Below are 12,750 nucleotides of genomic sequence, written 5' to 3'. Positions count from 1 at the left end.
TCGTACCTATCCTATAATCTCACCTTGCTTGCTTCCTCCCACCTTCATATAATCTTCCTTATGTTCCCTTCTTAATCTCAAGTGCATAAAAGAAGCTGAAAAACTGTTATTCTCTGGATCATTTGAGATCTTGCTCCCAGACATGTCATCATTTGTCTTAAATAAACTCTTATAAAAATTCTCTACAGGTTTGGACATTTCTTACATTGATAATCTGGATATAGAAAGAACAGGCACTGTTTTCTATAATCACTGATATATATGACTATTCCCCATGGTTTGCCATAGGATGAATTTTTAGACTATTCTTCCCTGGTTACTGATTTAGTCAGAAGAGCTTAAGCTCCATTTCTTTCCTCATTTCCCCCTTTTGGTCATAAGTCAATCCAGAAGATGTATTGATGACTATTTTGATAATTGCTCAGTCCCACGAAGCTAGGAAGGCTCATTCCTAGGACTTCATCTGTGGTTATGTTAAGACAGTTTACAGCATTTTTCCTTCTGGCCAATGGGGAGGAAGAGGCTTTTAGGTAACCTGGAATATGAGCATGGGCCAAATTATTGTTTTTTAAGAATGGTTTTCCCATTACGTTTAGTGAGGCATTTGACAGTTAAGGAAAAAAGCTCTGCATCATTTCTAATCTAAGGGCTATCATGATTTTGGTATTGTTATTTCTGTTGTGCATCTTCCTTCTGCATCTATTAACATAATAAAAAGAGAAACAATAAAAACAATGCAACCACGATTATTTGGTTAATAGTATGTGACTTAAAGTTATGTTAACCGTGAGAAAAAGCCAGTAGGTAGCTAGTAAAGAATCAGTGTCGTCGTCATCATCATAATGAATGATTAGAACATCACTTTCTTTTTTTTCAGTTTTAAGTATTTATTGCTCTTGTCTTCAATGCAGGTACTTAACTCTAAGTATTTATAATTTAATTTTTTGAAATCACCATTTTCCACAACGGGCTCACAAAATTCCTCAAAATTTAATTTTCAGTGTTTAGCTCTAGCACAGAAAATACAGAAATAGTTTATTCTTTTATTTCCAAACTACTATTCTTTTTTTCCTTGAAATTATTTTTCATTTTATTATTATTATTATGTTTAAATTAAACCTTTATTTTTCAGATTATTACAGTTGTTCCTCTTTTTCGCCCCAATATCTCCCCTCCACCCATTTCCCACCCCACCCTCTGCCCTTACCCCAACCCCCCACTGTCCTCATCCATAGGTGTACGATTTTTGTCCAGTCTCTTCACTCACCCCCCACTTCCCTTCCACCCCCCCCAGAATAGTCAGTCCACTCCCTTTCTTTGCCCCTGATTCTATTATATTCACCAGTTTATTCTGTTCATCAGATTATTTATTCACTTGATTTTTAGATTCACTTGTTGATAGATGTGTATTTGTTGTTCATAATTTGTATCTTTGTCTTTTTCTTCTTCTTCCTCTTCTTAAAGGATACCTTTCAGCATTTCATATAATCCTGGTTTGGTGGTGATGAACTCCTTTAGCTTTTCCTTATCTGTGAAGCTCTTTATCTGACCTTCAATTCTGAATGATAGCTTTGCTGGATAAAGTAATCTTGGTTGTAGGTTCTTGGTATTCATCACTTTGAATATTTCTTGCCACTCCCTTCTGGCCTGCAAAGTTTATGTTGAGAAATCAGCTGACAGTCGTATGGGTATTCCCTTGTAGGTAACTGAGTTTCTTTCTCTTGCTGCTTTTAGGATTCTCTCTTTATCTTTTGCTCTTGGCATTTTAATTATGATGTGTCTTGGTGTGGTCCTCTTTGGATTCCTTTTGTTTGGGGTTCTCTTTGCTTCCTGGACTTGTAAGTCTATTTCTTTCACTAGGTGGGAGAAGTTTTCTGTCATTATTTCTTCGAATAGGTTTTCAATATCTTGCTCTCTCTCATCTTCTGGCACCCCTATAATTCTGATGTTGGTACGCTTGAAGCTGTCCCAGAGGCTCCTTACACTATCTTCGTATTTTCGGATTCTTTTTTCATTTTGCTTTTCCGGTTGGGTGTTTTTTGCTTCTTCGCATTTCGAATCTTTAACTTGATTCTTGCGCTCCTCTGATCTGTTGTTGGGTGTCTGTACAATATTCTTTATTTCAGTCAGTGTATGCTTAATTTCTAGTTGGTTCTTTATCACAATATCGAGGGTCTCATTAGATTTCTTGAGGATCTCACTACATTTATCTGCGGTCTCACCAGTCTTTTCGAGGGCCTTACTAAGTTTATCGGCAGCTTCTAGACAGTTCTTGAGAGACCTTAAAAGTGTGGTTTTGAGATCTATATCTTCCATTTCTGACATTGCATCCTGTTTCTTTGTCTCCACATTTTTTTTATGTTTTCTTGGTGCACCCCCTAGTGGTCCTTGTGCGCAGTCTTGTTGTAGTTAATCCTTGATTGTTGTCGGCAATACTGGGGGTGATTTGACCTCCAGGCTAACTGGCTATGAGAGTCCGCTGTGTCTGCAGTGAGAGAGCTTCTGTGCTGGATCTCTAGGGCGGTGCTAATCTAGCATTTGCCTGGGCTATCCGGCAAATGGCTCTGTGCAGGGCTTGGGCGGGGCGGGTCCCCGGGGATCTACAGGGCAGGCTGGAGCGAGCAGTTATGGCTGCTCTCAGTTCCGTCCCTAGGGGCTCTGCCTCACAGAGTCCCAGCAACCACTGCAAATCTCGGAGAGAAAGCTGCCTTCGAGTTCCGACTGAAGCCAGATAGTCCCGCTTCTCCCGTTTGAGTCTGGGTCCCTAGAGACTCGCCCGGATCTGGAGCTCAGAGTCTGAAACTCCCTCCCGATTGAAAACAACAACCGCGCCCTCCACTGCCAGCCCGCTCCGCATGCACTCCGCACCTGAGTATTTCACTACAGCACTGCGCCTCCTCTGAGACTGGGTATGATATTCTCTTTCCTCCTAGTTGTAGAATTTTCACTCAGCCAGCCTTCCTGTGGTTCTGGATGATATCCATTCCGTCTTTTAGGTGTACCCTTGAATTGGTTGTTCGAGGCAGCAAACTCCGGTGTTAACCTATGCCGCCATCTTGGTTTCTCCGCCCAGTAAACTGAATAGAATATTCATCAGCTTTATGCTGATGTGCCAAAATGAGACTAGTATGGACATTTTAATGATGTTGATTCTACCAACCCAAGAACATGGTATGTTCTTCCATCTGTTTATGTCTCCCTCTATCTCTTTTTTCAATGTCCTGTAGTTTTCTGAGTAGAGGTCTTTTACCTCTTTAGTTAAGTTTATTCCTAGGTAGCTTAATTTTTTTGGTGCGATGGTAAACGGGATTGTTTTTATAATCTCTCTTTCTGAAAGTTCACTATTGGTGTATAGAAATGCCTCAGATTTCTTGGGGTTAATTTTGTATCCTGCTATATTGCCAAATTCATGTATTAAGTCTAGTAGCTTTTTGATGGCGTCTCTAGGGTTTTGTATGTATAATATCATGTCGTCTGCAAATAAGGACAGTTTTACTTCCTCTTTTCCAATTTGGATGCCTTTTATTTCTTCTTCTTGTCTAATTGCAATGGCTAACACTTCCAGTACTATGTTGAACAGGAGTGGTGAGAGGGGGCATCCCTGTCTTGTTCCTGTTCTTAGGGGAAATGGTGTTAGTTTTTGTCCATTGAGTATGATGTTGGCTGTGGGCCTGTCATATATGGCTTTTATTATGTTGAGGTATGATCCTTCTACTCTCGCATTGCTGAGAGTATTTATCAAAAATGGGTGTTGAATTTTGTCAAATGCTTTTTCTGCATCAATTGATATGACTATGTGGTTTTTTTCTTTCAATTTGTTTATGTGATGTATCACGTTTATTGATTTGCGGATATTGTACCATCCTTGCATACCGGGGATAAATCCTACTTGGTCATGGTGTATGATCTTTCTGATGTACTGCTGGATCTGATGTGCTAAGATTTTGTTGAGGATTTTGGCATCTACGTTCATGAGGGATATTGGCCTGTAATTCTCTTTCATTGTGTTGTCTTTACCTGGTTTTGTTATTAGCGTGATGCTGGCTTCAAAGAATGAGCTTGGAAGTGTTCCTTCCTCTTGGATTTTTTGTAGTAATCTGAGGAGGATAGGTTTTAGTTCTTCCTTGAATGTTTGGTAAAACTCCCCTGTGAAGCCATCTGGTCCTGGGCTTTTGTTTGCTGGAAGCTTTTTGATGACTGCTTCAATGTATTCCATACTTATTGGCTTGCTGAGATTATTAGATTCTTCCTGATTGAGTTTTGGAATGTTGTATATTTCTAGGAATTTGTCCATTTCCTCCGGGTGTCTAGTTTGTTGGAGTAGAGCTGTCCAAAGTATTTTTTAAAAATCATTTGTATGTCTGTGGGGTCTGTTGTTATTTCGCCTCTATCGTTTCTGATTTTGTTTATTTGGGTCCTCTCTCTTTTCTTCTTGGTGAGTCTGGCTAGAGGTTTGTCAATCTTGTTTATCCTTTCAAAGAACCAGCTCTTGGTTTCCTTTATTTTCTGTATTGTTTTTTTGGTCTCTATATCATTTATTTCTGCTCTAGTCTTTATTATCTCCTTCCTTCTGCTCACTCTGGGGTTTTCTTGTTGCTCTCTTTCTAATTCTTTGAGTTGGAGAGTTAGATGATTTACTACCATTTTTTCTTGTTTGTTGAGATAGGCCTGTAGAGCTATAAACTTCCCTCTCAGGACTGCTTTCATTGTGTCCCATAGGTTTTAGATTGTTGTGTTTTCATTGTCATTAGTTTCCAGGATGTTTTTAATTTCTTCTTTGATCTCATTGATAACCCAATCAATATTTAATAACATGCTATTCAGCCTCCAGGTGTTTGAGCATTTTTGGCTGTTTTTATTGTAGTTTATTTCTAATATTATGCCATTGTGGTCTGAGAAGATGCTTTTTATGATTTCAATCTTCTTGAATTTGGGGATACTTTGCTTGTGACGCAATATATGGTCTATTTTTGAATATGTCATATGAGCACTTGAGTAGAATGTATATTCCGAGGCTTTAGAGTGAAGTGTTCTGAAGATGTGTATTAAGTCCATCTGATCTAGTGAGTCATTTAGGATTGCTGTTTCTTTGCTGATTGTTTGTCTAGATGACTTATCCAGTGCTGTCAGTGGTGTATTAAAGTCCCCTACTATGATTGTATTGTTGTCGATCTCTCCTGTGATATATTCCAGGAGTTTTTTTATGAATTTGGGTGCTCCTGCATTGGGTGCATATATGTTTACCAGGGTTATATCTTCTTGTTGTATTGATCCCTTTAGAATTATGAAGTGGCCTTCCTTATCTCTTGTTATGGCCTTCACTTTGAGGTCTATTTTGACTGATATAAGTATTGCTACCCCAGCTTTCTTTTCCTTTCCATTTGCCTGAAAGATATTTTTCCATGCTTTCACTTTCAGTCTGTGTGAGTCCCTTCTAATGAGGTGGATCTCTTGTAGACAGCAGATGTATGGGTCATGTTTTTTTATCCATTCAGCCACTTGATGTCTTTTGGTTGGAACATTTAGTCCGTTACGTTTAAAGTTATTATTGAAAGGTACTTGTTTGTATCCATTTCTTTTTTTGTGTGGCTGTTTTCTTTCTGAGCTTTTTATTTCTTCTTTTTACACCAGTCTGTTTAGCATTCCTTGCATTGCTGGCTTGGTGGTGATAAACTCCCTAAGCCTTTTTTTTTGTCTGTGAAGCTTCTTATTTCCCCTTCAAGTTTGAATGATAGCCTTGCTGGATAGAGTATTCTTGGATTCAGTCCTTTGCTTTGCATCACTTTGTAAATTTCTGTCCATTCTTTTCTGGCCTGATGTGTTTCTGTTGAGAAATCATTTGATAATCTAATGGGAGATCCCTTGTATGTAACTTTGCGTCTCTCTCTTGCAGCCTGTAAGATTCTCTCTTTGTCCTGAACATTTGCCATGGTAATTATGATGTGTCTTGGTGTGGGTCTTTTCGGGTTCACCTTATTTGGGACTCTCTTGGCTTGTGTGACTTTTTTCTTCCCCACCTCAGGGAAGTTTTCTGATATTATTTCTTCGAATAGGTTTTCTAATCCTTGTTCATCTTTCTGTTGTTCTGGCACCCCTATTATTCGTATGTTGTTTTGTTTCATGTTGTCCCAAAGCTCCCTTAGGCTCTCCTCCTGTCTTTTAATTTTTTTTTCCAATTGCAGTACATTTTGGGTGTGTTTTGCTTCCCTGTCTTCTAATTCACTAATTCGGTCCTCCGCTTCTACTACTCTACTGTTGTTACTTTCTAGTCCATCGCCTTAACTACTCGGCCACGACTACACATTGTTGTTACTTTCAATGGTGTATTTTATTGCAGCTATATCACTCTTCATTTCTTCTTGGGTCTTACTTAAGTTGTTGATTTTTTATCTGTTTCTTCTAGCTTCTTCCATATGTTATTGATTTTTCATCTGTTTCGTCTTGCTTCTTGCATAGATAGTTGACTTTTTCATCTGTTTCTTCTAGCTTCTTGCAGAGGTTGTTGATTTTTTCCTCCATCCGTTTTATGCACTCTAGGACCCTTATTCTGAATTCTTTTTCTGTCATGTTGCATGCCTCTGTATTACTTAGCTGCTTTTCTGGAGAGTCCTACTTCTCTTTCCTTTGGGGGTTTCTTTGTCTACCCATGTTTGATCTCACTGACATATCTAGACGTTGAGTCTTTCAGTGGCTGCTCCCAGGGTGGCAGTGGCTCCTTGGGCTGTGGTTGCTCCTCGGGCGGTTGTGGCAGCAGCTGCTCCTCAGTTGGCAGCAGCTTCTCTGGTGGGTGCTGTTCACAGCTGTGGTGGCTCTTCTGACTGGTGGGGGGAGGCTTCACGTACAGCTGCTGTTCCTCAGACAGAGGGTGTGGTGCTCAGGAGGCTGCTGTTGCCTGGGTCTGCTTTCCAGGGGAGTTCTGCCCTTCCCGGCTGCAAACTGTCTCACCAGCTGAGTAATTTTGCCAGTTCGGGGTGGGTGTTATTAGTTTCAGCTGCTCACTCCATTTGCTCTGGAACGCGACCTGGGACGCATCTTCCTATATCGCCGCCATCTTCCGTCTCCTGATGGCTCTTTTAACTTTGTCCCACAAATGCTCAATTGGATTGGGATCTGGTGATTGTGGGGGCTACCTAAGCAAGGTAAAGTCTCCCTCATGTTCTTGAAACCACTCCTTCACAATACAAGCACTGTGGCATGGAGCATTGTCTTGTTGGAAGAAGCCATCTCCGTTGGGATACACCATCAACAAGATAGGATGAACTTGATCAGCAATGATACTTAGGTATGTTGTGCTATTCATACGTTTATAATGACCTGGCCCTCTAGCAACTTCAGGGGGAAATTATAGCTAATTTGCCTACAAATGTCAGGTGATCATAATAATCTGGCCATTCAGTGTATACACTAGGTGTACCGGTTAATAATGGCGGATTTTGTAATAAAAGAAAACATGATAATTTCCAGAGAAACATCAAAAGTGCTTTATTCAAAGTAATGTCCATCCCTAGCTACACATTTCCCCCATCTTTCAGGTAATTTGTGGATACCGTCTCAATAGAACTTTTGTTTTGAGGCAAACCATTCAGAGACCCAATTTTCCACTTCTTCATATGTTTGAAGTGCTGCTCAGAAAGTGTGTGTGCCATTGATCAGAACAAGTGGTAATCTGAAGGAGCAAGGTCTGGTGAATACGGCGGCGGGGGGGGGGGGGTTAATACTTCCCAGGCAAGATCTTTTAATGTGTCTTTTACTGGTTTTGAAGTGGGTGATGGTGCATTATCATGAAGCAAAATTACTTTGCTGTGTCTTATGGCCCATTCTGGTCATTTTATGATCAAAGAATGGTTCTAATTGATTATTTGTTGTTGGTAACTATCAGTATTAATGGTTTCACCTGGTTTTAGAAGCTCATAATACACCACACCTTCCTGATCCCACCAAACGCAGAGCATTGTCTTCTTTCCGAAGCGATTTGGCCTTGCAGTCGATGTTGACGGTTGACCTGGGTCAACCCATGATTTTGTGCATTTGGGATTCTCAAAATAAATCTACTTTTAATCACCAGTCACAATTCTATGCAAGAAAAGACTGTTTTTTGTGCCGTTGAAGCAACAATTTACTGATGACTTTTCAGTTTTCCATTTGTAGTTCAGTTGATGTGGCACCCATTTTCCTTCCTTTAAAATCTTTCCCAATGCTTGTAAACAATCAGAAATTGTTTGCTGAGCAACGTTTCATCTTTCTACAAGTTGTTTTGACACGCATCTTCATCCAATAATGCTTGTAATTGTTGGTCTTCAAACTTTTTCGGTTGACCTGAACGTTGTCTTTCACATCAAAATCATCACTTTTAAAGCGTTTAAACCAGTGTTTACAAGTATCTTGAGATGGAACATGTTCACCATAAGCTTCCCGAAGTATACAATAACTTTTCTTCAAAATAAAGTAACAAATTAAGACTTCCCTCAAATGCTCTTTTTGGCACAAAATTTGACATTTTTAAGCATAAAAATATCTATGATGTTAACACCTTCAGCAAATTTGACATATGAAGTTTTGAAGCTTGCTGTCAATACAACAAAATAGCATACATATCAAATCGCATATATATCAACATATGTGTAACTCCATCTATTGAAAAAAATCCGCATTATTAACTGGTACACCTGGTAATCAAAACAGCATGGTACTGGCAGAGAAAAAGACACACAGAGCAATGGAACAGAATAGAGAGCCCAGCTATAAAACCACGTGTATAGGAATAGATAATTTTCGACAAAGGAGCCAGAAATACACAATGGAGTAAAGATAGTCTCTTCAGTAAACGGTGCTGGGAAAACTGGAAAGCCACATGCAAATGAATGAAACTAAATTACAGTTTATACCCATGTACAAGCATTTATTCAAAATGGATCAAATACCTAAATATAAGACCTGAGACTATAAGGAGGAAATATAGGAGAAAATATAGGTACCAAACTTATAGACCTTGGTCATAGAGAACATTTTATGAACTTGACCCAAAGGCAAGGGAAGAAAAGGCGAAAATAAATGAAAAGAACTATATCAAACTAAAAAGCTTCTGCACAGCAAAATAAACTGAAAACAAAACAAAGAGACAGCCAACTAGATGGGAGATGATATTTGCAAACAGTAGCTCCAACAAAGGTTTAAATTTTAAAATATAGCTTTTTCGCAACGGGTTTGCCGCCAGAACACAGGTGTCGTGAAAACCACCAATAACTCAAACCCAAGATGGGAAAGGAAAAGACTCACATCAACATCGTCGTCATTGGACACATAGATTCCGGCAAGTCTACCACTACTGCCCATCTGATCTATAAATGTGGCAGCATCAACAAAAGAACCACCGAGAAATTTGAGAAGGAGGCTGCTGAGATGGGGAAGGGCTCCTTCAAGTATGCCTGGGTCTTGGATAAACTGAAAGCTGAACGCGAGCGAGGTGTCACCATTGATATCTCCCTGTGGAAATTCGAGACCAGCAAGTATTATGTGACCATCATTGATGCCCCAGGGCACAGAGACTTCATCAAAAACATGATTACAGGCACATCTCAGGCTGACTGTGCTGTCTTGATTGTTGCTGCTGGTGCTGGTGAATTTCAAGCAGGTAGCTCCAAGAATGGATAGACCGTGAGCATGCCCTTCTGGCCTACACACTGGGTGTGAAACAGCTGATTGTTGGTGTTAACAAAATGGAGTCCACTGAGCCACCCTACAGCCAGAAAAGCACAAGGAAGTTGTTAAAGAAGTCAGCACTTACATTAAGAAAATTGGCTACGACCCTGACACAGTAGCATTTGTGCCAATTTCTGGTTGGAATGGAGACAACATGCTGGAGCCAAGTGCTAATATGCCTTGGTTCAAGGGATGGAAGGTCACCCATAAAGATGGCAATGCCAGTGGAATCGCACTGCTTGAAGCTATGGATTGCATCTTGCCACCAACTCGTCCAGCTGACAAGCCCCTGTGTCTGCCCCTCCAGGATGTCTACAAAATTGGTGGTATTGGACTGTCCCTGTGGGCTGAATGGAGACTGGTGTTCTTAAGCCCGGCATGGTGGTCACCTTTGCTCCAGTCAATATTGCAACTGAAGTAAAGTCTGTTGAAATGCACCATGAAGCTTTGAGTGGAAGCTCTTCCTGGGGACCATGTGGGCTTCAACGTCAAGAACGTGTCTGTCAAAGATGTTCGCCGTGGCAATGTGACTGGTGACAGCAAAAATGATCCACCAGCCCTAGCTGGTTTTGCTCAGTAGATAGAGCATCGGTCTGCAGACTCAAAGGTTCCAGGTTCAATTCCGGTCAAGGGCACATGCCTGGGTTGCGGGCTCGATCCCCAGTGTGGGGGTGCAGGAGGCAGCCTATCAATGATTGTCTCTCATCATTGATGCTTCTGTCTCTCTCCTTCTCCCTTCCTCTCTTAAATCAATACAAATATATTTTTAAAAAATTATCCACCAATGGAAGCAGCTGGCTTCACAGCTCAGGTGATTATCCTGAACCACTCAGGCCAGATCAGTGCTTGCTATGCGCCTGTGCTGGATTGTCACACAGCTCACATTCCTTGCAAATTTGCTGAGCTGAAGGAGAAGATTGATTGTCATGCTGGGAAGATGGCCCCAAGTTTTTGAAATCTGGTGATGCTGCCATCGTTGATATGATTCCTGGCAAGCCCATGTGTGTTGAGAGCTTCTCTGACTACCCTCCTCTGGGCCGTTTCGCTGTTCGTGACATGAGACAGACAGTTGCTGTGGGTGTCATCAAAGCAGTGGACAAGAAGGCAGCTGGAGCTGGCAAAGTCACCAAGTCTGCCCAGAAATTTCAGAAGGCTAAACGAATATTATTCCCAACACTTGCCACCCCAGTCTTTATCAGTGGTGTGAACGGTCTCAGAACTGTTTGTCTCAATTGGCCATTTAAGTTTAACAGTAAAAGACTGGTTAATGATTACAATGCATCGTAAAACCTTCAGAAGAAAAGGAGAATGTTTTGTGGACCATTTGTGGTTCTTTTGTGTGTGTGGCAGTTTTTAAGTTATTAGTTTTTAAAATCAGTACTTTTTAATGGAAACAACATGACCAAAAATCTGTCACAGAATTTTGAGACCCATTAAAATAACAAAGATTAATGAGAAAATAAATAAATAAATAAATAAATTCTAAAATATATAAAGAACTCATAAAACTAACCACCAAACAAACAATCCAATCAAAAAGTGGGCAGAGGACCTTAAAGTACACCTCTCCCAAGAAGACATATGAATAGCCAATAGATCAGGAGTCCTCAAACTTTTTAAACAGGGGGCCAGTTCACTGTCCCTTAGACCGTTGGAGGGCCGGACTATAGTTAAAAAAAAAACTATGAACAAATTCCTATGCACACTGCACATCCTTATTTTAAAGTAAAAATACAAAACGGGAACAAATACAATATTTGTATTTGCATGTGGCCCGCGGGCCGTAGTTTGAGAACCCCTGCAATAGATGTTCAACCTCACTAGCAATTAGGGAAATGCAAATCAAAACTACAATGAGATACCACTTTACTCCTGTTAGAGTGGTAATTGTCAACAAGATAAGCAATAACAAGTGTTGTAGAGGTTGTGGGAAAAAGGGAACCCACATTCACTGCTGGTGGGAATGTAGACTGATACAACCACTATGGAAAGTAGTGTGGTGATTCCTCAAAAAATTAAGAATAGAGCTACCATATGATACCTTTCCTGGGTATATACCCGAAAAACTTGAAATCATGTATTTGCAAAGATATATGCACTCCTATGTTCGTTGCAGCATTATTCATGGTGGCCAAGACATGGAAACAACCAAAGTGTCCCAAGATAGAGGAATGGATAAAGACCATGTGGTATATATACACAATGGAATAATAATCATAAGAAAGGATGAAATAGTGCCATTTGCAACAACATGGATGGACTTTGAGAACATTATGCTAAGTGAAATAAGTCAGTCAGAAAATGCTAAGAACCATATGATTTTATTCATGTGTGAGATATAAAACTGAAACTCATGAACAGAAACAGCAGTGTGGTGGTTGCCAGAGGGAAGGGGGTGGGGGGGGGGGAGAAGGGGATCCTAAAAACTATTTTGAATATTTAAAAAATCAACTTGGAGGACTTACACTATCTAATTTTAAAACTCACTATAAAACTATAGTTATCAAGTTAGTGTGGTATTTGTTCTTCTGTGGCTAGCATAAAGATAGATAAATGGAACAGAATTTAAAGTTCAAAAATAAATCCTAATATTTATGGTCAATTAATTTTCAACAAAGGCACAAAAGAAATTCAATGGTGAAAGGATAGTCTTTTTACATGTGGTGTGAGGACAATTAGATATCAACATGCAAAATCACAATCTTAGACCCTCACCTCACACTATACACATTAGTTAAACGAAAATGAATATGAGACTTAAATGTCAAAGCTACAACTATAAATCTGTTAAAAGAAAACTTAGAAGGAAATCTTTATAATCATGTATTAGGCAATGATTTCTTAGAATTCCCCCTCTATTTCTCTTGCGCTCTTTTTTTAAATATATTTTTTGTTGATTAAAATATTACATATGTGTCCTTATCCCCACATTATCCCCTACCCCCTGCTCATGCCCTCACCCCCCTGTTGTCCATGTCCATTGGTTAGGCCTATATGCTTGCATATAAGTCCTTTGGTTGATCTCCCCCCCTTACCCCCACCTTCCCTTAC

The 12,750-nt window shown here is 39.9% G+C and overlaps 1 pseudogene; it reads left to right on the top strand.

Moving 5' to 3' along the window:
* The first annotated feature begins 9,240 nt into the window (after positions 1-9,240).
* On the top strand, positions 9,241-11,179 carry LOC132223318 (elongation factor 1-alpha 1-like; annotated as a pseudogene).
* The last annotated feature ends 1,571 nt before the right edge of the window (positions 11,180-12,750 follow it).

Source organism: Myotis daubentonii, chromosome X (assembly GCF_963259705.1).
Source record: "Myotis daubentonii chromosome X, mMyoDau2.1, whole genome shotgun sequence".
Classification (NCBI taxonomy): Eukaryota; Metazoa; Chordata; class Mammalia; order Chiroptera; family Vespertilionidae; genus Myotis; species Myotis daubentonii.
This window is presented reverse-complemented; position numbering and strand designations above follow the sequence as displayed.